Here is a 25,248-nt window from a genome sequence, read left to right on the forward strand (position 1 = left end):
AAATTGTAATACATTATTATAATTACCGACGGTATTAATTTATATAAATAATATTTTACCAAAGGTATTAATTATAATAATTTTATTTAATATAAAAATAACATATATCAAATTATTTATTAAAAATGTCATTTTCTCAGCTTTGTTTGCCAAAAAAATTTTAATGAATTAATGCTATCATTAAACCGATTAATCAGATGACTAATGTTTGTACTTTTAATGAGTATTTATTTATTGTAATAATTAAAAAATCAAATTGTAATGAAAATTGTAGTTAAAGAAAATATATATCTATAAATCTTTAATTATTGTTGTGTTTTGATCTTTAAAATTAATTATAGTAATTTTTATTTTTAATTTTAGGTAAAAAAAAAAAATTTTTAATTTGGCGGAAAAATTTGAAAAATTTTTTAATTTGGCGGTAAAATTTGAAAACATTATTAAATTTGGCGGTAAAATTTAAAAATATTATTAAATTTGGCGGTAAAATTTAAAAATATTAAAAAATTTGGCGATAAAATTTAAAAAGTTCAAAAATTTGGCGGCAAAATTTGGAAAATTTTTAAATTTGGTCGTAAAATTAAAAATTTAGCGGCCAAAATTTTTTAATTTGGCGGTAAAATCTTAAAATATTTCAAAATTTGGTCGTAAAAAAAATAAAAAAATTTTGCAGCAAAAATGTTAAAATTTTTTTATTTGTCGGTAAAATTAAAAAAAATTGAAAATTTGGCGGCAAAAATTAAAAAATTTTTTTAATTTGGCGGAAAAATTTATATATTTAAAAACTTGGCGGTAAAATTAAAAAAATTGAAAATTTGGCGGTATAAATTAATAAAAAAATTGAAAATTTGGCGGCAAAAATTAAAAAAATTTTTTAATTTGGCGGTAAAACTTTATAATATTTAAAAATATGGCGGTAAAATTAAAAAAAACTGAAAATTTGGCGGCATAAATTTTTAAATTTAGTGGTAAATTTAAATATCTTAAAATTTGGCGGTAAAAATTTAAAAAATTCAAAAATTTGACTGCAAACTAAAAAAAAAAAATTAAAATATTTTAACGAGATAAATTCACGAGGTTGCCATGACAACACCCTACGATACAGACCCTTGAATTCTCAATTAAGATAATAGGATTTTTGAAGAACAACAACCTGGTACAGTATGTTAATGTAATTATGAAGATAATGGTTACTTTTAGGTAGAAGAGGATAAACATACCCCGGATACTATTTTAGGCTATTTTTGCTTGAACTTTGCCGGGATCAATACTAGCTGAATTTTACATTACCATTTTGATTGAAGTACGTCCGTTAGTATTATTAAACATCTGTGGATATATTATAATCTAGAACCGCGGGACTATTAATATTAATTTATGCGAATACCAATGTGTTGAGTTAGATAAATTGTTAGCAATTTGTATATTTGTGATGTAATCGTAATTTATTACGCCCTTATGTGGGAGCGTTAAAGGTCAGGTTTATAACATCTGATATTTAAATGACAGACGGTCTTTTTTAGTTGGTTTTCTTTCTGGGACATTAGTTTTTTTTAAGTTTCAACTTTTAAAAAAATTTTTTTATTAATTTTTTTCTATAACATTGCTTATTGTTTCCAAAACAATTTTTTTTCTCAGTATAATAGCTAATTTTTTATCTAACGACACAGTAGAGAGTGAATTGATCAGATATTTTGCCGGCAAAACGTGCGCAACCAGAAGATCAGGGTTCGATTCTCGGTCGGGGCTGTCTAAATTATTTTTTTAATTAGTAAAAAAATTTCCACTGAGTACTCTTCTCTTTCTTTTTTCCTCTTTCACAAATTCGTTGTTAAATAAAAAATTATCTACTAAAAATAACTATGAAACTTTTTTCATGGGGGTAAAATGCTTAAATATAAATATTTTTGATTTTTATTTGTTTTATAATCTATATTATTAAGAGAATATGCAAAAATTTTCGGCCAGTGTATTTATATGATAAAATGGATTTTGATGGTTAAATTTGGTATCGTTTTTGTATCTCTAGTTACATAATTAAGAAATGACCTTGTTTCTCGTGAACCATTGACATTTTTAAAGATATAAGCTCATCTCGATGTTACTCTCATCGAGACCTTTCATTTGAGTACCCACATGCATTTTTGATATATTTTTCATATATACTTATACATATATAAATATATAAAATATATGAAAAATTGATGTGGGTACTTAAATGACGGGTTTCGATGAGTGTAACATCGGGATGAGCTTATATCTTTAAAAATGTCAATAATTAAGAAATGACCTTGTATCTTGTCAACTATTGACATTTATAAAGATATAAGCTCATCCCGATGTTACACTCATCGAGACCTTTCATTTGAGTACCCACATCAATTTTTCATATATTTTATATATTTATATATTTCACAAATACCATATATATTAAATATATATAAAAAATGCCATGTGGGTACTTAAATGAAAGGTCTCGATGAGTGTAACATTGAAATGAGTTTATATCTCAAAAAAATGTCAATAATTAAGAAATGATCTTGTATTTCGTGAACTATTAACATTTTTGAAGATATAAACTCGTCCCGACATTACACTCATTGAGACCTTTAATTTGAGTACCCACATCAATTTTTTATATATTTATGTATATTATATATATATGTATATATGAAAAATATATCAAAAATGCATGTGGGTACTCAAATGAAAGGTCTCGATGAGTGTAACATCGGGATGAGCTTATATCTTTAAAAACGTCAATAGTTAAGAAAATACAGTGCAATTTAACAAATATCTTGTGAACTATTGATATTTTTTAAAATATAAACTCACTCCGACATTACACTCATCGAGACCTTTCATTTGAGTACCCACATCAATTTTTCATATATTTCATATATTTATATATATTATATATATGTATATATGAAAAATATATCAAAAATGCATGTGGGTACTCAAATGAAAGCTCTTGATGAGCTTAGCATCGGGATGAGCTTATATCTTTAAAATATATATTATATATATGTATATATGAAAAATATATCAAAAATGCATGTGGGTACTCAAATGAAAGCTCTTGATATGTGTAACATCGAGATGAGCTTATTTCTTTAAAAACGTCAATAGTTAAGAAAGTACAGTGCAATTTAACAAAATTCATTATTTAATAAAGCAATATTTTATTTATTTATAGTTTTCTTTAATGAAGAAATGTAAATATTTTGCTTTTAAATGACAGAAAAACTATTAAAAATAATTATGAAATTTTTTTTTTGGGGGTAAAATTCTTAAATAGAAATTTTTTCAAATTTTGATTAAAAACATTTTTTTTTATCTGTAAGAAATCTAATTAAAAAACAATCAATCTAACTAAAGATTAATAAACACCAACGATAATTAGGAATAATTGATTTGCAGCATGTACGGTAATTACATAAGGTAACCTTGCGTCATTAATAGGCGTAAAGGCGTCTGATTGTTATACAAACTGGGTCAATAAATTCTTGTGGCTCCTGTCGGCTCTGTTGGCTCCTCACAATTTCGGTTTAGTTCCACTATTATTACCTCTGCGTTCTGTTCCGTTCCGTTCGTTGCTTCAAAGTTCAAATTCTGAGAAACTTGTACCTCATGTCTTTTGTCTAGAGAAATGCAACAGTAAGTTGCAGTTATTGTCGAGCCATCAGAGTCCGATAGTAATGATACATTTAAAAGTAAAAGTTTTAACTGCAAAGGAGCTTTTAATTTAATTGAATTTTATGAAACCGAAAGTTCAATTTACACTAATAAAAAAAAAAAAAAAAAAAAAAAAAAAACGAAATGAAGATATTGAATGTGCGTTTCTTATAAAATTTATTACCACGTAGATTGCTAAGACGCGAGATAAAATTTACTCTTGGAAAGACGGAAAATGTGGAGCACTGGGTAAAATAAATAATCTCGCGAAATATATATAGATATACATTTATATAAAGCTCGGTATTTATGACCTCGAATTGCGATTGTGGTAAATTTGCAGTAAAACCCAATCCTATTTATTTAAATATTTAATTTAATATTTTAAAATAAATATTATGTAAATATAATATTTGTAAATGCCCGAATTTATGGCGCCCACTTTTGGGCGGATCCCTTATCGCGTCAGGACTTAGGGTGAAATTGACTACGAAAAATTCTCGACCCAGGTCGTTAACTATCGAGGGTCCATTTTTTTGGTAGATAAAATCAGTCACGATAATGTTTTAATATTGTATTTAAAATTCAAATTTATGTCGGCTAAAATTCAACTCTTAGAGCGAATTGCACGCCTCATACACTGAGAGAACAATTTATTTGAGACAGAGATATGGTTTCAGTGGATTTATTTTAATGGAATAGTTATTTGTTTATAGAACAAATATTTATTTAATACTTTAAAATCATTTATTTCAGTCTAATCAGATTTGTTAACTATAAACAAATGTGATATTTGAATGTCGATAAAGAAATCATGCTTTGTAATATAGTAAATAATATCTGACATATTTTTAGGGTTGTCAAAGAATTCTTACCAATAGTCAATTTATTATGATAAGTATTTAGGGTACATTCGAAAATACTCTATCTCTAGATACATAATTAAGAAATGACCTTGTATCTTGTGAAAAATTGACATTTTTAAAGATATAAGCTCACCCCGACATTACACTCATCGAGACCTTTCATTTGAGTACCCACATCAATTTTTCATATATTTATATATATTACATATATGTATATATGAAATAGTATATTACACCTGTGGCAAGAAAATGAGAAATGTCTCAGAACACATATATGTTGCCCGAGGCGAAGCCGAGGTCGACATATATGTGATCTGAGATATTTATTATTTTCCTGCCATAGTTTGTATACTATTTTTCTGTCCGACAGAGGCGGAAAGCGGCAATTTCGTTTAGCGCAGCGGGCCGAAAGTTGCCACTTTCCGCCTGAGGCAGAAAAATATATTAAAATGCATGTGGGTACTCAAATGAAAGCTCTTGATGAGTGTAACATCGAGATGACCTTAAATCTTTAAAAACGTCAATAGTTAAGAAGGTACAGTACAATTAAACAAATATCTTGTGAACTATTGACATTTTTAAAAATATGAGCTCATCCTGACATTACACTGATCGAGACCTTTCATTTGAGTACCCACATCAATTTTTCATATATTTATATATATTACATATATGTATATATGAAAAATATATAAAAATGCATGTGGGTACTCAAATGAAAGATTTTAATGAGTGTAATATCAGGATGAGCTTATATTTTTAAAATATATAATATACACGGAAAGAAAATTGAAGGAGTTTTTACTATTTTACTATTGTAATTTTTACTAAATAAAATAGTAACGGTGGACTATACTTCTCATTTAGTAATTTTTACGATCTACTATTGTAAATTTTATCCAACAAATAAGACTAGCAAGAGTCTTAAAAAGTCGAATACTATAGAGCAAATTATACAATATGTGTTTGTGAACTTTACAATTCAACTATTGTAAAAATTCACAGTAGATTTTTTTAAAAGAAATATTAGGAAGGGAGAGAGATAGAAGGTTGGACTAATTGGTACCAGAACAGTAATCGAAAAAAGAAACCAACTTTTTAGTGCTATCTGGGAATCGAACCCAGAACTCTGAGCTGGCAGCCAGAGACTCTTCCTCTACTCTATCCGAGGTAAACTAAGACCCATATCCTTTAACATTTACATAAACTCGGAATCTAGCGCTATGCACGGCCATCACTCACACTAATTAAAAAACATTCCAATTCAACTATTGTAAAATTTGCTATAGTTCTATTGGAAAGATACAGAGGCAGCACTGGAAATTTTCATCGATTACTTTTTACAATAGTAATATCGTATTTTTTCATGAACAAATAGTATTTTTTCTTCTAAAATATTTGACAATTAATAGTAATAAAAGTATAGTCCAGCTTTACAATAGTTGTATCGTAAATTTTCCCAGAAATTTTTTCCCGTGTATATAGGTATATATGAAAAATATATCAAAAATGCATGTGGGTACTCAAATGAAAGCTCTTGATGAGTGTAACATCGAGATGACCTTAAATCTTTAAAAACGTCAATAGTTAAGAAGGTACAGTACAATTAAACAAATATCTTGTGAACTATTGACATTTTTAAAAATATAAGCTCATCCTGACATTACACTAATCGAGACCTTTCATTTGAGTACCCACATCAATTTTTCATATATTTATATATATTACATATATGTATTTGTATATATGAAAAATATATAAAAATGCATGTGGGTACTCAAATAAAAGCTCTTGATGAGTGTAACATCGGGATGAGCTTATATCTTTAAAATATATATTATATAGATGAATATATGGGTAATTCTCTGTAAGGATATTTTTTGCTGTCCCGGGCATATTTTTATTAGAAAAATTGTTATTTTGTTACTAAAAAAAATTTATTACGAAAGTAAAAAACGTTTCTATTTGGAGCATTGAAAACTAAAATGAAATAAATTTTGGTTTTTTTTCTATAAATTCATAAACCACCGAAATAACAGTCCTCTGGGCTGTCCTAATTCCAAAATTAAAACTTTAAGATTAAATTTTAAGTTATTCGTCAGTAATATATAATTTGGTCCATAATGTTTATAAACTTAATTAGTTAACTAACAATCTTCTTCAATAAAAAGTACCGAAAATCAATTTGTTTCATTAAATTCATTAAACCAAAGTTTGTCCCAGGCATTTTAAGATCAGCCCCCTGCCAGAAGTTCAAAGCCAAAAAAAAAATCAAGTGTTATTTTATCTTTTGTAAGGTTGATAAGGATCTAACTAGCCTTGAGTTAATAACCATAGGGCTGTTAGCGCTTTATCGCCATTTTATTTAGTGTCAAAGAACCGTTTGTGCTGGAAATATGTGTCTGGGCCCCTTCAAAACTCAGTCCACTGGCAAATATTTTTATTTATAATTTATTTATAAAATTGGATCCATAAGTCTTAATATTATTCTAATTAATGTAAACATTCATTGGGAATTTGAAAAGTTGAATACATTGAAATAGTTTGCTTGATTTTTCTCAATTTGATAAAATAAAAACAGTCCCCTGGCAAGCAGTCCCCTGTGATGTTATATAGCAAAAGATACACAAATATCAAAAAAGCAAAAATTAAATCGGCTGTTTATTTATTATGGTTTAGCTGATAGTTTTGTAGCTCTTGTTAATTGTTTTTCTAATAAAATCAAAAGTAATTTGGTCGGACAATTTTGTACAGATTTAAGATGTCCTTACAGAGAATCACCCATATATTACATATATACACAGTAAAAAAATTTTCGTAAAATTTAACATAAAATTTTGTGTAGATGTTTTTTTTACATAAAATTTATGTTAATTCTACACAAACGGTTTGTATTGATTAATCCATCCATTTTTTAACACACTCAAGTATTAATTCAAAGTAAAACTACACTTTTTTAATGTTACTGGCCAACCAACACAAAATTTATGTTAAAGAATTCTTCATATATAGTCACATATGCCACACAAGATAGACATGTAAATGTGATAGCCTCAACGTCATTTTAATTTGGTGGATTTTGATTTGTGTCATTACGTAAAATACTTAAATGCAGCTAATAAATATACAATTGTAGTGTATAGCAATTAAAAACTAAGTAAATAAAGGGTAATTTATATTAAAACATCCGATAACAGAATTGTAACCTTAAAATTCATTACAAGGTTAATGTCCTGTCTAGTGTGAATCTAGAAGACAGAATAAATTTTAAATTATGAGGAAATAAATAAAATAAGAAAAATTATAAATTTTATGATTATGAATCTAGCGGACATGTTGATTTTTTTTGACAAATTATTTACAAGTTAAAAAATACTTAAAAAAAAATTACACGAATAATTCTTCAAATTTTCTACAAGTGAAATTTTTTAATTTTGTAATAATTTTTCATTTAAAAAATTGTAAAAATTTTCAGATGTCGGCTAACTTAATTTTCATTTATTTTTTTTGAGTTAGACAAAAATAAATAATTGAAATTAATAAATTATTAGAAAATAAACTTACAGTTTTTTTAATTTTCTACATGTGCATTTTTCCTTTAATTTATTATTTTTAATTGCTCATGTATTTTTTTTAATCACAAAATATATATATATTTAAGTTATTAGTAAAACTCACATATTTGACAGCTGATCTGAGTAACACAAAGAAAAAGTTACAATCAACACTTTATTTGTGTTATGGATAACATTTAAGTGTGTAGAAATCCGAGAATCAGCCAATGAAAGTTTTAACATATTTTTGTGTTACTTTTAACACAGAATTATGTTGATTTCATCAATACAAACAGTATGTGTAGAATTAACAGAAATTTTGTGTAAAAAAATCATCTACACAAAATTTTATGTTAAATTTTACGAAAATTTTTTTACTGTGTATGTATATATGAAAAATATATCAAAAATGCATGTGGGTACTCAAATGAAAGCTCTTGATGAGTGTAACATCGGGATGAGATATCTTTAAAAACGTCAATATTTAACAAAATACAGTGCAATTTAACAAAAGTAATTATTTAATAAATCAAAATATCATTTATTTATATTTCACAGCTTACAGAAGTCACATAGTGACTGCAAAGTTGCTAGTCAAGATTAAAAATTCAACATTTCATCCAAGCGAATGTCCTTTTTTCAAAATTCCACAAATTTTCATTATCGTCCTCAAAAATTTATCTTCAATCTCCATCAATATAAAAAAAAATTTCTATCCCATTATTTCGCCATACTTCATTACAAAAGTTCACTAGTTTCTCATTAAAAACAACTCCAATTAAAACTATAAACAATGAAAACATAAACAAGACCCCTTGGTGACATTGTCGCTTTAATCATTTGTGTCATCGAGATGTTTAATGTTTAATATCGCAAGACGGACTCGAATAAAGTGACTAAAATAAACAAAGTAAATGTTTTCTCCTGCGCTGGTAAGTTCCGCCGGGAAAAAAAGCTCGCTACACACTTCTATACAAAGGAGAACAAAGAACAAAGAACAATAACTAGTACACCGATAGGATAGTTTGCTCAGGTGTTCTTACACGTCCTAGGGGTCTGCCGACCTGGAGGGCGCAGGTGCGAGAGTCAAAGGCGCCGGCGCCAAAAAATTCACCCCTTCAGAGTTAACCCTCCCAGAATCTTCCACTTTGACACACTCCGAGTGCCCGTGTAAGTCAGTACAGTGGTATCGCGGACCATTGTCGCGATTTGCGAGTATCGCTAAAATTTATTTAATTTTTTTTTATTAAAAATTATAAAAATTCAAGTGTTAAATTGAAGAATTTTTAAAATTGCAAATTATTGCAAAATAATTTTTTTTTTTTAAGGAAAATTTTTGGAACTGTGCCGAATTGTGGAACTTTAAGCGTTAAAGTGTCATTTTACCTGTAAGTAGGTGACAAAAGTTTACACAGGAATCGATACCCATCACTTTGCCTTCAGATGAGCACAAGTGCTTCATTGTAACATAAAGAGAAGCGGCGGTGAGTTGAGCACGTAACAAGTGGCTCTGTTTCACCAGCCCACGGTCTCAATCACTTGTTGGGTGATCTGCAATCTTATGTTGTGTTACACTGGTATGCTTTTGTTGAAAATTTTTGCTTCTTAAATGGATTTTTGCGCGGGAGGAATTTGAGAAGAAAGGAACTTTTGCGGTGTCTTTTATTATTCAAAGGAATTTTTTCTTCAATTTTTAGAAAAAGAAGAAAATTCTTTGGTTTAAATGAAGTTTTTTGGTACAATTTTGTAAAAAGTTTTAGTGCAATTTATATTTTGTTAAATTGAATTGTTGAAGTTTAAATTTTGGTAAATATTTACAAGTGGAGACAACAATTTTAATTTTAATTTTTTTAAATGAATTTTATTGGTGATTTTATTTGAAAAAAAAAAAAAAAAAAAAAAATGAATAGTTTAGAAAAAAATTGATTATTAAAATTTTTAAAAATTTTACAAATTTTTGAAAAAATTTTTTTTTGGAAAATTTCAATTTTGACCAAAATTATTTCAATCTTATTTTTTTTTTAATTTATAATATTTACATATAAAAATATTAAAGAAACAAAATTATGAACCAAAAAAATGATTTTAAACATTTTTTATTTAACGGAATAATTTTTAAAGACACATTTTTTTAATTTAAAAATTTTTATTATTTGAGTTCAGAAAATGAAACATTAACAATTTTATGGTGCAAAAATTTATTAAAATAAAAATTTATTAAACGCACTAAATTTTAATTTTAAGAAAATTTGACTTTTTTGAAAAAATTACAATTTTTAACAAATTTTCAAAAAAAATTTTTTTTTGGAAAATTTCAATTTTGACAAAAATTATTTCAATCTTATTTTTTTAAGAATATATAATATTTATAATAAAAATGTTAAAAAAACAAAATTATGAACCAAAAAAATGATTGTGAACATTTTTTATTTAGCAGAATAATTTTTTAAAGATAAATTTTTTTAATTTAAAAATTTTTTAATTTAATTTTAGAAAATTAAACTTATTAAAAATTTTATGGTGCAAAAATTAATTAAAATAAAAATTTATTAAATGCATCAAATTTTCATTTTAAGAAAATTTCAGTTTTTTGAAAAAATTACAATTTTAACAAATTTTACAAATTTAAAAAAAAATTTTTCGTTGGAAAATTTCAATCTTGACGAAAATTCTTTCAATATTATTTATTTAATAATTTATAATATTTACACTTATAAAAGATTAAAGAAACAAAACTATGAACCAAAAAAATAATTTTGAACATTTTTATTTGATAGAAAAATTTTTTAATTTAAAAATTTTATTTGATTTCAGAAAATTAAATTTATTAAAAATTTTGTAGTGTAAAAATTTATTAAAATAAAAATATATTAAATTCACTATTTTTCAAAATTATATTTAAATTTTTACTTTAAATTGAGAAAAAAATTAACGTGATTAAAGTAATAAATTTTAAACCGAAAATTACTTAAAAGAATTTGAATATTTTTAATACAGCTAAAAAATTTTTTACTGAAAAAAAATTTCTTCGTTGAAAAACTTTATAACTTTATTTGAAACAATGAAATTCTGAAAGCTCTTTTAAAATTTTTATTTTAATAAAAAATTATATTTTCAATCGTACATTTTAAAAACTTTCAATTTTTTTTATCATTAAAAAAAATAACTTCGATTGTTTTCAAGAGTTTTTTTTTCTTTAAAAAAAATTTTTATTTTGCCGAAAATTTTTTTTTCATGAATAAAATAATCATATGTAAAAATATGTAAATATAATAGATTGTTAAAAATACTTCATTATGCAATTTTGATAAATTTTCCGGGTGAATAATAATGTGACAATTTTTAGTGAATTTACAAGTTTAAAACAAAATTAAAAATAAATTTCAAAAAAAAAAAATTTGCACTTCAAAAGAAAAATAATAAAAAGGAAAATTAATCTTTTTCATAAAAATAATAGCATTTGATGTTCGTGAGCGTTAAGCGGATCATTTTCCGAAATAAATATTACTTTATCAGAGAATATTTATTTACATCGGTATTATTTCGCCTCGGGAGGATCTTCTCGGTAATCCGTGTTACAATTCAAAATAAAGAGGCTTAAATAAAGATGAGATAACGATTTTAATGAATTATTGAAAATGTTTAATGTGCAAAGTTTACAAATATAAAACATTTATGAAATGTTTCGCTAAAACTGAGTAAACGAATCGCTTTTACATTAGAATACATTCAATTTTAACAGTACCAAGGAAATGGAATTCGAGAATAAAATAAAATCGAGTTTTCGACAACATCACAAATCGTATCGACGTTTCCAAGCTCTAGAGATTCTGACTGTTTGATATTTCTGAGGAGATATTTGTACGTGTCTGCAAACTTGAGCGCGGCTTTTTAAGAAATTGACCGATTCGAATCTTATTTGCGGAGTAGATAAGCTCAATTTGTTGAAATTGCTGAACAAATAATCATTAAAATTCAAGTTTAAGTAAGAAAGTTTGAAAAATTTTATTATGTAAATGCTAATTCATATTTTTTTTTTTTTTAATTTAATTTGATAAATTTAAATTTAATAGATTTCTTGAATAAATAAACCGATTTTTATGGAATTTTTAGCAACTGAAATTGTTTTTTTTTGTAGATATAAGCGAATAATATTTTGGAAACAGTCGATAGAGCAATTTAAATATTAATCCAAATAAAATTATTTTTTTCTTATTAATTAAGAAACTAATAGATCGATTGACTTGATTAGTTGTAAATTTCGTTCTTATAATGTCCCCAAGGTCTCTAAAAGAAAAAAAACTTAAAATTCCGACCCATTAAAAAAATAAAATTTTTCGTTTTCCGTATTTTTCATTTTTAATGACTATAACTCAAAAACTAATCAATCGATTGACTTGATTATTTGTAAATTTCTTTTTTTTATCATCCCCAAGGTCTCTGTAAGAAATCTAATCAAAATTCTGACCCATCCAAAAAATAAAATTTTTCGTTTTTCGTATTTTTAATTTTCAATGATCATAACTCGAAAACTAATCAATCGATTGATTTGATTTTCTGTAAATATCTTTTTTTTAGTATCCTAAAGGTCTCTAAAAAAAATAAACTCAAAATTTCAATCCGTTAAAAAAATAAAATTTATCGCTTTTTGTATTTTTCATTTTTTAATGACTATAACTCACAAATTAATCAATCGATTAATTTGATTATTTGTAAATTTCTTTCTTATAGTGTCTCCAAAGTCTCTATAAAAAATCTAATCAAAATTTCGACCCATTCAAGAAATAAAATTTTTCGTTTCTCGTATTTTGCATTTTTCAATGACTATAACTCAAAAACTAATCAATCAATTGATTTGATTTTTTATAAATATTTTTTTTTTAGTATCCTTAAGGTATTTAAGAAAAAGTTAACTCAAAATTTCAACCCGTTAAAAAAATAAAATTTTTCGTTTTTCGTATTCTGCACTTTTTAATGACTATAACTTAGAAATTGATCGACGGATTAAGTTGATTTTTTATAATCTTACTTTACATAGTGTTTCAAAGGTTTTTGCAAAAAAAAATATTATTAAAGATTTAAATTTTTAGAAAATATAAATTAGATAAAATAAAACGTAAAAATATGAGCTCAATTTTCGAAAATCCGAAAAAAAAAACAATTTTTAGTTTTCAAAGCAATAAGTTGAAAATTAGATTTGCCTTTTTAAACCAAGGAATAATGGCTGAGTATCAAGCTTATAAACAATACAATTATAATTAAGGGTACATTATATATGCGTATAAAAATAATCAAAAGTACGCAATTAGAGTCATAATTAACAATATTTAGTATCATTATAATTAATATTTAGTATTTGCTATCGTAACTATTTAACTATAATCTATTCTAGTTTTAAAAATGAATAACATAAAAACACATCATTTCGATTTAAGCAATATGCTCAACAAACTTAACAAAATTCTGTAAGTAATAATCAAGTTTAAATAAGTGAGTGTTGTTGGATTTAGATTAAATAAGTGGTCATAAATTTTACTTTTAAAAATGAAACATTAAAAGCAGAAAATTATTATTCAGCCCAACCGCGAGTCTGAAGAAATTTAAAACTAAATTTTAATAAAGAAACAAAAAACTATAAAACTTAGTTTTTCTTCAGGGTAGTAATATGACTTTCAAAGAGCATTTCTTATCGGTCTTAAATGTCAATAGCGTAATAAAAGGGCAAATAAGCAGTTGCAGAAAACAAGTTGAAGCATATATGTAAAGATAAATAAAAATCCAGCACCCTTGACGCCCACCAATACAATATTACGTATAATCGTGTGTACAATCAAGAACTAAAAGCACAATCCCCGGTGACTGGATCTCAGATCGTTTCTTATATTATTCAGCGTAATATCGCGTGAGTCGGTGAAACTTGCTATCATAAAATGCTCCACCCACCTGCAGGTTCTCTTTTTTGTCGTACTAGTACGGTTTTATTAGTACAGCACAATATCTTGGGTTGAGAAACTTTCCGGACGGAAAACTCTCCAGTGTACTCCAGTTATGTTGTTAAAATAGATTAAAATTAAAACGAAAACGTACGATGAAAATACCAATGACTAAGTTTCAGTAACTTGGCTGCTCTTTGGTATAATTCAATCTCGAAAAGTTTTAACACCCTCCCCCGCCACGCGCAATAACTTGAAAATTAATAAATTTTGTAGTAAAATATTTTTAGCGTGATGCGAGTTAATGTTTGATATAAAATATAACACGAGTTTATTTTTATAAATTACGGATATTTATACTCGGCTGTTTATTTATACTCGAGGCCGTAACATGTTATTTTGACACACGATGGTGAAAAAGTTCCATTCATCCCTCTCGTGACAGAAACACGACAAACTCCCGTATATGTCATTTAGAATAAATACACGTTAAATTAAAAATATCCCTCGAGCAATGTGACAACAAGGTCTTTATTTCATTTAATAAAGCGTTGAGTGATTTATGTAATTGAGTTTTCATCGAATGAAATATTTTTTTTAATTAATATTTTTTATTATCATCCATAAAGATTGATGATAATTTTATTTTGAGATGTTTAATTTTTTTTAATTGAAACATGAAATAATTTTATGAAAAATTTTGAGCAGCTGGCGCCCATTTTAAGCCCTTAATGCTTCTATATAAATCGTTGTATTTTTTTAAGGTATTTAATATAATTTTTAGCAAAATAAAAAATACTTTTTTAATTAGCGGATTAATTCATCTAATTTTTGTAGTAAAATTAAAAATTACATAAGAACATTAATTAGAAAAAAAATTTATTAATTAAAGAGATACGATTGATTTTTTTTATAAAATTTAGCAATTAATAATGAGTAAGCGCTATATCAAAGCAAATTTTTTTTTTTTTTTTAAGGGAGTTGGGAAAGAACGGATAGGGGAAAGGGGGGGGGGAACCTACTCAGTGGGAATTTTTCCGTAATTGAAAAAATAATCAGACAGCCCAGACTGGGAATCGAACCCAGATCTCTCGGTTACGCGCCAAGGGCTCTACCAGTTAAGCTATCCGAGACAAGTACTGACTACTTTATTCAGTCACGTATATAAGACCCACCGAGCAAACAACGCCACCGTCCATCTTACGGTAAAGAGCCATATCAAAGCAAATTACCGTAAAAATACCGTAATTTTTCAGCATTTATGCTCATGCCGTATATTTACCGTTATAATTCGGTAATAATGCGGTTAAACTATAATTGTTTTGGCCAGTTTTTATACTGTAGTTATCCAGTATATACGAAGCTCATAATGAATATCATAATGAATCTCATATTTTGGCACTAATATGAGATTCATATATGAGCCATATCAATACTTTGGAAACCTTAATAAGTAAAATACCTGTGAGAACGAATCTTTCTTAACAACTTAAAAGTTGTATTGTTTCACATCTATAATTATATTATTTAATTTTAAATATGCTTATCGTAAGATGGACGGTGTGGCTTAATGTATATAGAATAAGCAAAAAGAAAATTTGGTTTAGACCGGATAGCTCAAATGGTAGAGTAGCCGACATGTCTTCGGGAAGTTTTGGGTTCGAATCCCAGTCCGAGAATTTTTTAATTTTATACTATTTTTTAAATATGGTTTTAATACAGTCATTTTACCTCCTTATTATCATGAGTATGCCGCATTTTTAGCGTAAATATTCTAAATTTTTAGCGTAAATGTATCGCATTTTGAGCGTAAATATTCCGTATTTTTAGGGTAAATATTTCGCATTTTGAACGTAAATTATTCGCATTTTTACGGTAAATTTTCCGGAATGTTTCGATAAAAAAACTGACCAAAACAACCGAAAAAATGCTGAAAAAATACTGCATTAATACTGTATAATTGCGACATTTTTTCGGCATTTACAAAACTGCTAGGGTTGAACTTATCAAAGTTCTTTTTAAATCGATTAATTGCAATTTATTAAAAATTATTATTAAATTTCTTAAAAAATTAGCAATTCAAAAGAATATTAGTGATAAAAATACTATCATTACCCACTTCTGATGCTTTTTATAAAAGTTCAGACTAATTTTATGAAAGATTTCGTGCACTTAAAGCATCTGGCGCCCAATCTTAGCCCTCACCCAGCCTGGAGTGCTTTATAATGAAAAATAGTATTTCTAGAGTAATTATCATAAGAATTTAAAGTCTCAAGCGTGTTTTAACGATAGGTATCGCTAAAAAATATAATTTTCAAGTTTTATCTGAGAATTAATTAACGTAATTACTGGCAAATAGTTGAGCAAAAGAATTTGCAACAGATTTATCAGCCGGAATGGAAAAAAGTTTCTAGATTTTTTCCATCCTCAGAGATTTGAATGAAAAAATATTAAAGCGGGGAATTGAAATGACATTAACGACAGTGACCCACTTTGATAATAACCGGGAAAAAAATATGCGTGAAAAAGTGGCGAGTAAATATGCAATTAATTTTTATGGAATTCATGATTCAAAGTTGAGGGTGGATAGTAAAAAAATAAAATGTCATTGCTTACGGCGATGCTGATGGGTACACTTGGTTATAATTGACGAAGGTAGACATGGAAATTAACCGTGATTTGTTACTTAACTGTAACGGGTGAATATCGTCGGATGACGAGGGAATATTATTGCAAGATTGATAACTTTATCGGGTCAAGGTAGTTTATAGAAGTGATGAAAAAAAAAAATTAGATATTTTTAATTCAACTTGCGAATTTTTTTGTAGTTGATAATAAGAGTGTAATTAATGTTTGCTTTTTCGTGAGCGTGAAATTAAAATAAACTGCATTGTGTAGAGTGTTTTGTTATTGTTTTTTTTTTTAATTACCTCGAGTATTTCCGTCGGGAATATTGTTGAAACAGAGCGAAATTAGATTAAATAGTGTTGGTATGTTTTTGGTGGCTTTTTGGCAACATGACAATTGAACCAATGAATAATTACGTCGCTTGATCGGATAATATGATATCGTTATCATTGGTTACAACTCTTGTGACATTAATGAAAACCATAGTAATGTCAATAATAATGATAATGGATGATATGAAGATAATTGGTGTTGCTTTTTGTTGGAATGATAAAAATTACATTAAAATGGAATGAAATTATTTTTGATTTATCTGGGTAAAATTTTTGGCACTAAGACAATTGATCTGATGACAAAATATTCGTGGCAAATTACGATATTAATTGTGATGATGATTAAGTAGAATTAGTGTATAGAGAAGACACTTGACAATTATAAGCGATAATTGTATTATAATAAATTTCGATTATAATAATAAAATTTTGCTTTATTAAATAATGACTTTGTTAAATTGCACTGTACTTTCTTAAATATTGACGTTTTTAAAGATATAAGCTCATCCCGACGTTACACTCATCAAGAGCTTTCATTTGAGTACCCACATGCATTTTGATATATTATTATATACACTCAAATATGTTAATTTTTTTTTATTTTTTATTAATTTATATATTTAATTTTTTAAATTTTATTTATTAAAAAATAATGATTAAAACACTAATGTTAGGATGTTACAATTATTGTAATAAAGGTTAATCTCGCTTGACAATGTGTTTAAATTTTACAATATTATAAAATGACATATGTAATAGGTATAATATAAAAACCTTACATATATGTAAGGTAATACCTTCAAACACTTGATAATAGAAGGATTAATTCCACTCAGTTAAATTATTAATTTATTTTTCACCCACGGATCCATAGATGATTATTTTTAATGTCAATTATATAAATATTTTTTTTTTATTCTCTTAAAAACGATGTTTAGGTTAAAGGTATAAACACGGTATATAAACACGGGAAGAAAAGAAGCGAAGTAGGCGCTGAGTCATACGCGGGAATTTTAAACTTCCCGCTAAGAAAATTAAAAATTTTTAAAAATCGGGAAGTTATTGTTTTTACCCCGTTTTTCGAAAATCGAGTTTTCATCAGATCTCGACGTTTTGAGGTCCTAGGAAGCTTCCCTAGCTATTCCCGCGATGGTGTCTGTATGTCTGTATGTATGTATGTATGTATGTATGTATGTATGTATGTATGTGTGTGTGTGTAAGTATGTGTGTGTGTATGTATGTAAACCTCTCATAACTTTTGAACGGCTTGACCGATTTGATCGCGGTTGATGCCATTCGAAAGGATTCAACTAAACTTAGATTTTAAATACAAGTTGCACTGATTCGGACTGATAGATTTTGAGAAATCTTAAAAAAACTGCGAAAAAAAATTTTTTCAAATGTGGTTTTTTTTGAGTAACTTTTAAACGGCTTGACCGATCAATTCCAGAAACTAATCAGCTCTAAACATCGAAAAACCACGTCGGTCACCACCAAGCTGGTCAAAATCGGTTAATTCGTTCGTTCGTGAGTTATCGTTGACGAAAGAAATCGAAAAAAAGTGTTTTTTTTTCGAATTACACCGAAATTTCCGGTCTGATCAATTTGTGTTTGAAAATATATCATAGAATTTGAAAAACTGCGTTGAATGGCGCCAACCGCGTGAAAATCGGTACATTCATTCAAAAGTTATTGCGGTTTGAAAATTCAAAAAATAATGTTTTATTAAACTTCTATCAGATTTTTGAGCTCGGAGAGCTCAAAACTACAAGAAAATTATATATTTGACCTCGAAAAGCTCAAAAACGTAATAATTGCAATTTTGAGCGCTTAATTACGAAAGTAGCGGGAAGTTGCAGGGATGGCCTTCAGGGTCAACCGTTTTCCTAATTTTTTTTACTATACTTTCTGAACTTGCAATAGTATCGTACGGGAAATATAAGTCACTTAAACAAAGTATTGCGATAATACTTAAACTTTTTTATATCATATTCGCAATATCAACTCATTAAAAAAGAGTATACCCATAGGACAAACTTTTTTTTCAGTGTATGAATATCCTGGGTACAAAATTTTCTGTATTCTTTTAATAATATAGATAATGCTAGAATTTCTCATAAAAAGTTATTATTAATCATTTTTCTAAAAAAATTATTATTATTATCCACCGATTCGGTAGAATCTGGCGCCAAGTTCCGTTCAAATCCGTTGTAAACGGAGCGCCAGACTACCGAGTGTGTTTATCGTAAGCAGAACGATATTTTCAGGTTGCAAAATTTTATTCATTCTACAGACCTTTTTTTTCTTCAATGATACTCTATAATAATACGTTATATATTATCTTATCAATATTAATTAATAATGGTCTTTGAAAATAATAAATTCTATTTAAAATTAATTAAATTCACTGGCACAAACTATAGGGACCCAGATTTTTAGATCCTGACTTTTTTCTTATGAAAAAAGTGACATGCCACAGACTAAATAATTCGAGAATCCATGGTAATCCTTCTATAGATAGGAAACTACAGTTAGAAAAAGATATTTCACAGCTTGCACCTACACCCGCCAGGGTACGCTGGAATTATTTCTACATAAACTGTAGCTTCAAGAGGATAGTTTGTTATGAAAAATGCAGCCAACGCGAGATTTAAGTTGGTACCAATTGTCAATTTTTATTATAATTACAAAAAATACTAAAATCCGAACAAAAACAGTTTCATTGTAAAAAAATCGCGCCAAGTCCACGTTCATAAGACTTTTAAGAAAAAAAATTTTTTTTTCTTTACAAAAAGATATAAAATCAAAATATTAAAAAATCCAAGTAACCGATATGATTGTATATAATTTTCGGAAATTAAAAAACATTTTGTTGTAAATTTAAAAATTAAAGAAATAATTTTGGAACGTACTTGGTGTGCGTCATTGTGTATGTCAAATTTTTTTTCAGTCTTAGTAGATAGATTTTACGAATTTCATAAAAAGTAAAATATTTTGCAACCACACACACTAAATACGTTCCAAAATTATTTCTTTAATTTTTAAATTTACAACAAAATGTTTTTTAATTTCCGAAAATCATATACAACCATATCGGTATCTTGGATTTTTTAATATTTTGATTTTATATCTTTCTGTAAAGAAAAAAAAATTTTTTTTCTTAAAAGTCTTATGAACGTGGACTTGGCGCGATTTTTTACAGTGAAACTGTTTTTGTTCGGATTATTAATAATTTTTTCCTGATTGTAATTATAAACTAATAAATAATAATAATAATAATAATAATAATAATAATAATAATAATAATAATAATAAAAATGTATAAATTTTTCATAAAAAGTTATTATTATTTATTTATCTAAAAGAAATTGATATTATTATTATAAATTTCTTCCTAGTTGTAATTATAAACTAAATAATAATAGTATACAGAATTTTTACCGCAATATTTACTTAAATTTTATAAATAACTAAAAGTAAATAAAACCAAATATAAAAATATAAACTGAAGGATCTCTAATTTCTCGTAAAAAAAGAGAAGAACAATTAAAAAAGAAAAAAGCTATCTGTCAGAGTGTCTGATATTTCTATGATGCATTTAACCAATAAATTCTCGTCATCCGTCAACTGCCAGCGAATAGAAACCCAAGAGAAAATCAAATATTTAATGTCCAAGTTAAATTTTTTCCCTAGCGTAAAAGTAATTTGAAAAAGAAAAAGAATAAATAGCTTATACTGTTTTTAATTTCCCTTGCTTGTAGCCCTTTGGGCGACTTGTAATTAAGGGGTTGAAAGCTCTCAAGCTTTTACCTTTTTCTTTAGATTTATATTACTCGCCCACGTCTGACTGCGGTCTTACCACGTTATGCCGAGTAAATTAATTCCGTCACAGTTTAACTGCCAGATTAACTTCTTTACTCATTTACCCCCAATCACTGAATAAAAAAATCATAATAATAACAACAGTAATAATAATAGAACCAGAGTAATCAATTAAATGTTATTAAATTCAATTTTAATGACATTTTAATAGAGTTATTATTAATTGTTGTTGTAAGGTGGAATTTAACGAGTCATAAAATCGTCTACTAACAAATTCCATCAGTAATTTTAAGAGCAAGCGACTTTACGGGCAATAAATACTCGGCGAATAATCAATATGTGCTAAATATGATTTAATGTTAATGCTAAAAGTCTATCCATTTGGATTCTTCTGATATTTTTACGATGTTTGCCGTCCTTTATTATTAATTGTTCCGCTAGTTTAGAAACTATTGCTTTTCAGTTATGGGTTGGGTAATTTTACGGTGAAAACGTTCATTTTTTCCGAATAATTTAATATCTTGTGTAGAACTTTTAAAGTTACGATCTTTTTCTTGTATATTTTCTTTTTTTTTAACATTAACAGTTTCATGATGGAGATTTATGAGAAGAACGTATGCATAAAGCACTTTTTTGTAATGTTCGCGGACTTTATTGCAGAGAAGAATAAGTGAAGTTTATTTTACAATAATATTTTTATAAAAATTTTCTTTTTTCAGTAGTGTTATTCCTCTTTAACTCAACATAACTATAATTTACACTTTTACTATGTTTTCCGAATCAAAATTCATGAAAATGATCATTATTAATCGTTATTGCTGTAGAAAATTATAGATAATAGTAAAAAAATTTTAAAAAGGCTGGCAATGGCCTGGTCGGCTCGGCGCTCGCTTTTCGAAAGAGTGGGACCCGGGTTCGATCCCAGCACGCACCAATATTTTTCAGTGATTATAATCCGAACAAAAACAGTTTCACTGTAAAAAAAAATCGCGCCAAGTCCATGTTCATAAGACTATTAAGAAAAAAAAATTTCTTATTTCTTTACAAAAAGATATAAAATAAAAAAATTAAAAAATCCAAGTAACCGATATGATTGTATTTGATTTTCAGAAATTAAAAAAAATTTTATTGTAAATTTGAAAATTAAAAAAAAAATTTTGGAACGTATTTAGTGTGCGTGGTTGCAAAATATTTTACTTTTAATGAAATTCGTAAAATCTATTTACTAGGACTTTAAAAAAATTGAAATACACAATTCCAATCAAAAGAAAGTCTGAAAAATTATTTTTTTTACAAAATTTGTTCTATTTTTCTAATGTAATCCAACTATAACTCAAAAATCATCATAATACTGCTCGAACAATCACGTTCTCTTTTTTTTCCAAGCCAATATTAATAGAAATAATTATTATACTCATCATTCTTCTAAAAAATCTTGAAAAACGTTCAAGAAATGTATTTTATCAGAAAGAAGCCTAAAAATCATTATTTTTCCAAAAATTTGTTGTTTTCCTTAAAAGTAACCCAAAAATCAGCCTATTACATCTTAAAAAATGACTTTTTCGATATTTTCGAAGCTAAAATGAACTGAATCAATCGCCAAACTTATAATTCTTTTAAAAAATCTTAAGAAACATCCACATAATGTATTTCCATCAAAAGAAAGTTTAAAAGATCATTACTTTTCCAAAAATTTTTAGTTTTTCAAATGTAACACCAAAATCATACTATTAAATCGTGAAAAAATGACTTTTTCCACATTTTCCAAGCTAAAATTAACAGAATAAATTACTATATTCATAATTATTTTGAATAATCCTTAAAAACATTCACAAAATTTATTTCTTTCAAAAGAAAACTTAAAAAATCACTATTTTTACAAAGTTTTTTGTTTTTTCAAATGTAACCCAAAAATTACGTTATTACATCTTAACAAATGACTTTTTCGATATTTTCCAATCTAAAATTAACAGAATCAATCACTAAACTCATAATTCTTCTAAAAAATCCCAAAAAACATTCACGAAATTAATTTTCATCAAAAAAAAGCTTAAAAAATCATAATTTTTACAAAATTTTTTGTTTCCTCAAATGTAATTCAAAAATTACCCTATCGCATCTTAAAAAATCACTTTTTTAATCATTTCCACGTTAAAATCAACAGAATCAATTATTATATTCATCAATTTTCTAAAAAAATTCCAAAAAACATTCAAAAAAATTAGGAAAACGGTTGACCCTAAAGGCCATCCCTGCAACTTCCCGCTAATTCCGTTAATACCTGGCTGCTTTTTTGAGCTCTTCGAGCTCAAAAGTACAATCTGTGTGTTGTTTTAAGCTCTCCAAGCTCAAAAAGATACCTTTTCTATGCTTTTGAGCTCTTTGAGCTTTCATAGAATACTATTTTTTGAATGTTCATACCGCAATAAGTTTTGAATGAATGAACCGATTCTTACGCGGTTGGCGGCATTCTACGTAGTTTTTTAAGCCTTATAAATAATTTCTAAGTTTAAATTGGTCAAACTAGAAATTTCGGAGTAACTCTGAAAAAACACTTTTTTCGGTTTTCTTTCGTTCACGATATCTCTCGAACGAATCAACCGATTTTGACCGGATTGGCGGTGATCAACGTGGTTTTTCAAGGTTGAGAGCTAATTAGTTTTCAAAATCGATCGGTAGAGCCGTTTAAAAGTTATCCCAAAAAAACCACTTCTGAAAAATTTTTTTTCCTACTTTTTTTAAGATTTCTCCAAATTTCTCAAAATCTATCGGTCCGAATCGGTTCAAATTAACAGGAAATCTAAGTTTGGCGAAGCCCTTTCGAATGGCACCAACCGTGATGAAATCGGTTCAACCGTTCAAAAGTTATAAGAGGTTTACACACACACACACACACACACACACACACACACACACACACACACACACACACACACACACACACACACACACACACACACACACACACACACACATACAGACATAGTGACACCCTCGTGGGAATAGTCAGGAAAGCTTCCTAGGACCTCAAAACGTCGAGATCTGATGAAAACTCGATTTTCGAAAAACGGGGTAAAACCAATAACTTCCCGATTTTTGAAAATTTTCAATTTTCTTAGCGGGAAGTTAAAAATTATTTGTTTCTTCAAGTGTAACCCAAAAACCACCTTATCACATCTTAAAAAATGACTTATTCGATATTTTCCAAGCTCAAATCCCTAAAAACTTTCAAAAACTCAATTCCAAAACCCAAAAAGTCAATTTTCCCTCCAAACACCAAACAACTCCATTAAACAAAAAACCCTCCACATTTCCCAGCGTTCCTCTCAAATAAATCAGAAAAGCGTAAAAGCTTAAAATTTTACCGTAAATATTGATAAACCGGAGTCCCAGCGGTATCAGCCACATTCATCTAAATTACAACTTTCTCCAAAACAATGTTCCTATTAAATATTGCAGTTAATAACAGTTTATTAAGGTAATTACCATAAATGATTACCGATACAGATCAGCGCTTCTAAAGCTGGAGGTTTGATAGAAAATAAATAACCACACCGAATGATTCTAATTCTAATTAACTTTAGAATTATAATCAGGCAATCCTAAGAAACCCAGATTGTAAGCAAAGGTCTTAGATTAGTCAGTAATTGCGGATTAAGTGATCAATGTACTGCGTTAGCGGAGTCAGAGGTTGAAGGTGATTTTCTCGGGTCTGGGTCGCTCGGGATGAAACCAGGTGGTGGGTGGATCGCTTGTAAGCTTCGTGTTACCCTTAAAATAAATGGGGCTCCGATCGATAATATGTGCCGTGGAGATGACGTTAGTTGTATGATCAGTTTGCAAAATGTAAATAGTTGATACTCGTCTGGCGAAAATCCACCGAGAACATGTACTTATATGAACATCAACATGCTTCGTTGAAAAGTAACAACTTAACAGTCTATCCCTTGCTCTGCAGCCTTTGGGTGGGTCGGGACGTGAGTAGAATGGAATGACCTTCGCTTTTATTATATTATAGCCGTACTTTTATTTATATCTTACAATTTATAATAAATAAGTTACGAGCGAATGTTGAAACAATTATTTATCGAACAGTTTTTGATAACGCACTTCGGGTGTCCAGCAAGAGGAAATTTCTTTTAGGTCTAGCTATTCTAAGTCGTAAAAAATATTTACCTTGTTATTGAATTTTTTTTTATCGCTAGTTACGAGTTATGAGCTAGGGTCGTAAATTCTGAATAGGTTAGAGGATTTGCGGGAATTTTTATGATCTAGGTAGTATAACCTTCTTTTAGATCCTCGTGATGGGGTATATATAGTGACACTAAATGGCGGCTGTCAGTTAGCTTGGTCATTAATGTTGCCTTTATCGGTTTAGTTTGAAATTTGCACAGTTTTTTAGGAAAATGGATGCGCTGTTGGTTTAAGGCGATCA

At 27.5% G+C, this 25,248-nt stretch overlaps 1 protein-coding gene and 1 long non-coding RNA gene across 2 annotated transcripts in view; one reads left to right on the forward strand and one right to left on the reverse strand.

Annotated features, from left to right (window-relative positions):
* The window catches only part of LOC123265835, a 155,560-nt gene that overhangs the window by 20,624 nt on the left and 109,688 nt on the right, over positions 1–25,248 (reverse strand). The gene's annotated exons all lie outside the window — the stretch shown is intronic.
* Positions 9,254–25,248, forward strand: part of LOC123265830 (chondroadherin-like protein) — a 47,104-nt gene continuing 31,109 nt past the window's right edge. The window contains exon 1 of the mRNA XM_044729751.1: positions 9,254–9,675. The gene's annotated coding sequence lies outside the window, so the exon portion shown is untranslated. The remainder of the gene's footprint in view (positions 9,676–25,248) is intronic.

This window comes from Cotesia glomerata, linkage group LG5, assembly GCF_020080835.1.
Source record: "Cotesia glomerata isolate CgM1 linkage group LG5, MPM_Cglom_v2.3, whole genome shotgun sequence".
Classification (NCBI taxonomy): Eukaryota; Metazoa; Arthropoda; class Insecta; order Hymenoptera; family Braconidae; genus Cotesia; species Cotesia glomerata.